The sequence below is a fragment of the Rhinopithecus bieti genome, unplaced genomic scaffold, assembly GCF_001698545.2.
Source record: "Rhinopithecus bieti isolate Rb0 unplaced genomic scaffold, ASM169854v2 scaffold_31514, whole genome shotgun sequence".
Classification (NCBI taxonomy): domain Eukaryota; kingdom Metazoa; phylum Chordata; class Mammalia; order Primates; family Cercopithecidae; genus Rhinopithecus; species Rhinopithecus bieti.
In genome coordinates this window covers 185,757-190,570 of record NW_016813496.1, presented here as the reverse complement: position 1 = coordinate 190,570, position 4,814 = coordinate 185,757, and the positions used below count along the sequence as shown (strand labels likewise).

General features: G+C 44.4%; 1 pseudogene; it reads right to left on the bottom strand.

The window, feature by feature from the left end:
- Positions 1 to 1,078: 1,078 nt before the first annotated feature.
- Positions 1,079 to 2,286, bottom strand: LOC108512959 (hsc70-interacting protein pseudogene; annotated as a pseudogene).
- Between the last annotated feature and the right edge of the window lie 2,528 nt (positions 2,287 to 4,814).

The window sequence follows — 4,814 nt, the reverse complement described above, 5'->3', positions numbered from 1 at the left end:
AAAAAAAAAAAAAAAAAAAAAAACAGTTATAAATGTTTCTTAAGTAATTAAAAATGGAACTATCAGCAAATACAGCAATTTTATTTATGAATCTATATTCAAAATATTGCAACACAGGACCTGTAAGACATCTGAACATTTATGTTTATTGTATCAGTATTCACAAAAGTCAAAAGGCTGAAGAAACCCAGATGTTCCTTAATGTACAAATACTTCAAAAAATGTAACATATACATACAATGGAATATTGTTCAGTCTTTTTTTATGTTTGCCTCACACTAATAACTTTTATTTCACTCAAGCTGGAGCAATAATCTTCCCTACATAAGTATCTTCCCTGCCCAGTAATTCAAAGAAAAAAAATCTAAAACGATTAGTAAAGAAAAATATAAGAATTAACAGACCCTTTAAATTTATTTTAAATATTTTTAAGATTTAAAAAGTGTTTAAAGTTTGTAATTCCTAGTAGGAAAACATCTGAATGAATACCCTAATGGCAAACCACTGTAAAATGCTTCAGCTGCATTTGGGGGAGAGGGGTAGGGATTATCTTCAAAGCACCCCAGCTCTCTTGATGAGATGGTCAGCGGTACATTGGTTTGTATTATTGCGACACCCATAAGGTGATCTATGTTGCTTTTCCTTCAGCAAGGGTTTTATTTATCAGAAGGGCATTGCCATGCGCATCTGTGTGAAGAGACCACCAAACAGGCTTTGTGTGAGCAATAAAGCTTTTTAATCACCTGGGTGCAGGTGGGCTGAGTCCAAAAAGAGTCAGCAAAGGGAAATAAGGGTGGGCTGTTTTATAGGATTTGGGTAGGTAGAGGAAAATTACAGTCAAAGGGGGGTTGTTCTGTGGAGGGCAGGAGTAGGGGTCACAAGGTGCTCAGTGGGGGAGCTTTTTGAGCCAGGATGACCCAGGAAAAGGACTTTCACAAGGTAGTGTCATCACTTAAGGCAAGGACTGGCCATTTTCACTTCTTTTGTGATTCTTCAGTTACTTCAGACCATCTGGGCATATACATGCAAGTCACAGGGGATGTGATGGCTTGGCTTGGGCTCAGAGGCCTGACAGGCATTACGCTTGACCTCCAAATATGGCTGACAATTTAATGATAAGATTCATAACCTTTGTGTTGCTCTGGTGTTTTGACATATTTGCTGGGTTCTGAGCCACATCCTGGAAGGCCACCATAACTTCTGGATCCTGTATGGCTGCAAGAACCTCTGGATCACTAAGAATTTCATTCCGGCCATTCCAGGCATGCCCCCTCCCATTCCAGGCATTCCTCTGGGAAAACTACCAGGCATTCCCCAGTGAAAGCCACCTGGAAAAGAGCCATACTGAGCTCCTGACTGTCATCTGGCTTCTTCCTCCCTCTGGGATCTCTCATGCTCTTCTTGAGCCTTCTTAACTTGTTCTATATCTTTCTTTGATCTCTCGCTCTTCACGTTTTCGCTCATATTTTCTCTGATGTTCTGCAATTTTCTGTGCCGTAGGTTGAACTTCTTCCAGCATTGCACTAGCATCTTCATCATAATTCAATTCACAGGCAAGGGCAAGATCATGAGCTGTTTCTTCCCAGTGGCCTAGAAGATGAGTGTGCTTTCCCTCGCCACTTGTAAGGCTGAGCTGAATCACGATTTATTTCATTGGCTCTGTCAGTTTCGGGTGACAGCACTTGGCTTCTGTAATCTGACGAAGACGCTGGCCCTCTTGGCATGCAAAATGGCCAAGCGAGGATATTCAGCTTGATGGTATCTGTGAATAAGTCAATGGCTTTCTGGAGCTCACCATCATTTAGGGCTTCAATAGCAGCCACTTTCTTATCATTTGCCTGATCCATCATCTCCTCTGTTATCTCTGCATTTTCATCTCCCATTTCTTGAGGGGCATCAGTGTCTGGTTCAACCACACCTTCTTTATCAATTTCTAGATAACTTTCTCACTTGATGGTTTGTCTGCCTTTAAGTCTTCCTCCACCTTCTTACTATCAGGTTTTTCTTCCTTGGTATTTTCTTCTGATTTAGCTTTCTGAGTAGCAGGTGGTACTTTACCCCCCATGCTCTCTACCCACTCCCTCATGAAGCGCATTTCCTCAGTGTGCAGAACACTCAGATCCTGCTCACACGTTTTCACAAAGGCCTGAAGCTCATTCGCTTCGCGGGGGTCCATGGTAGGGAGGTGGTGGGCGAAGCTGGGGGACTGTGGCCCAGTTCCAGGTCCAGGCGCTGGCTTGGCGTGACCGTGCAGAAGGGGCTACTCAGTCTTAAAAGACTTCTTACAAAATCTTGTCACTTTTTTGTTTTGTTTTTTGACGCAGAGCCTCGCTCTGTTGCCCAGCCTGGAGTGCAGTGGTGTAATCTCGGCTCACTATAACCTCTACCTCCCAGGTTCTAAGGGATTCTCCTGCCTCATCCTCCTGAGTAGCTGGGATTACAGCATGTGCCACAAAACCCAGCTAATTTTTGTATTTTTAGTAGAGGCAGGGTTTCACCATGTTGGCCAGGCTGGTCTCGAACTCCTAACCTCAGGTGATCCGCCTGCCTCGGCCTCCCAAAGTGCTGGGATTACAGGCGGGAGCCACGGTGCCCAGCCAATCTGTTCATATTTTAAGATAAACTTTGAGAGTATTACGTCACCTGAAATAAGTCAGATGCAAAATGATGGATACTGTATAATTCCACTTATATGAGATGCCTTACGTAGTTACACTCATAAAAACAGAAAGTGGAAGGGTATTTGTCAAGGGGTGGAGAGAGGGTAAAATAAGTTATTGTTACTTAGTGTGTATTTGAGTTTTAGTTTAACAAGATGTAAAATTTCTAAAAGTCTTTTGCATAGCAATGTGAATATACTTAACATGCCTGAAATGTATAGCTTCTTTTTGAGACAGGATCTCACTCTATCACCCAAGCTGGAGAACAGTGGCACAATTATGGCTCACTTAGACTCAAACTCTCAGGCTCAAATAATCCTACCCCTTTAATTTCCCAAGTAGCTGAGACCACAGGTGTCAGCCATTCCTGACATAAATGCCTTTATGAGAGAGCCAGGCATTATGGCTCACACCTGTAATGAGAATTACATGGTACATCATGGTTGAAAAATTGTTTCAGGCTAGGATTTCAAGACTAGCCTGAGTTATGTAGAAAGCCCCATCTCCAAAATAAGTGCCTTTAAGAGAGCTCTGAGATCCAGGAAGGGAGAAGTGAAACTCTGCTAAAGCCCCAAATTAAGGAGTGTTCTTTTCAGAAGCCAGGCCCTCATTCAGGTGGCAAACTACAGGACCCCTGTTCTTGGCTACAGGTAAGAAAACAGCCCACTCAACTTGGTTCTACTGAGAATTCATATATCTATATATGCTTTTTTCTTTTTTTTGAGACAAAATCTCGCTGAGGCATGTGTTGCCCAGGCTGGAGTGCAGTGGCATGACCTCAGCTCACTGAAACTTCCACCTCCTGGGTTCAACCCATTCTTCTGTCTCAGCCTCCCGAGTAGCTGGGACTACAGGCATGCACCACCATGCCCAGCTAATTTTTGTATTTTTGTAGAGACAGGTTTTGCCATGTTGGCCAGGCTGGTCTTGAACTCCTGATCTCAGGTGATCTGCACACTTGGCCTCCCAAAGTTCTGGGATTACAGGCGTGTGCTACCACACCCAGCCCCCACTGAGAATTCTGAACTTCCTCTGTAATCATCCCAAATTCCTCCCAGGCACAGTATGGGAGAGGTCCTGCCCTTTCAGAGGCCTGGAGTAAGACATCGATTTATAGCCATACAGGCAGGCCTGCAGCAGACCTTGGCCTTCACTGTGGTCCCTGAAACAGTTCAATGACTCAGTTCTAGCTCCATGGGCCACAGTTCATGGCCAGTTCTGCCTACAGAGAAACCTAAACAATGACCTGTAGAAATCCTCTTTGGTACTCAGTGAAAGCCATACTCACCCACATTTTGATATAAAGCCCAACCATATGCAGACCTGAATGTAGAAACGTGCCCTAGTGTCTGCCCTACAGAGCAAAATTCTGAAGGATATTCAGTCTGTTTAAAAACAAAATGGGAAGCTGGGTGTAATGGCTCATGCCTGTAATCCCAGCACTTTGGGAGGACAAGGTGAATAGATCACCTGAGGTCAGGAGTTCAAGCCTGATCAACATGGTGAAACCCTGTCTCTACTAAAAATACAAAATTAGCCAGACCTGATGACACATGTACGTAATACCAGCTACTCAGGAGGCTGAGGCAGGAGAATCACTTGAACCTGGGAAGCGGTGGTTTCAGTTAGCTGAGATCACGCCACTGCACTCCAGTCAGGGCAACAAGAGCAAAACTCCATCTCAAAAGAAAAATAAAATAAAACAAGATAAAATAAAATAGGAATTACAACTATCCAAGCCCCTTGTAACCAGCCAACTAAAAGTGGACCCTAGTACAGAAACTGCAGGCTTGAGACCAAGCTACTACCCCTCTCCACAAACCCAGAGGGCATCCAAGAACCCTGGCAGCCCAAAAAAGAAGATCTTGGCTGGGTGAAGTGGCTCATGCCTATAATCCTTGCACTTTGGGAAGCTGAGGAGGGTGGATCACAGGGTCAGGAGTTCGAGACCAGCCTGACCAACATGGTGAAACCCCGTCTCTACTAAAAATTAGCTGGGCATGGTGGCATGCACCTGTAATCCCAGCTACTCGGGAGGCTGAGGCACCAGAATCGCTTGAACCAGGGAGGCGGAGGTTGCAGTGAGCCGAGATCACGCGACTGCACTACAGCCTGGGTGATAGAGTGAGACTCAGTCTCAGAAAAAAAAAAAAA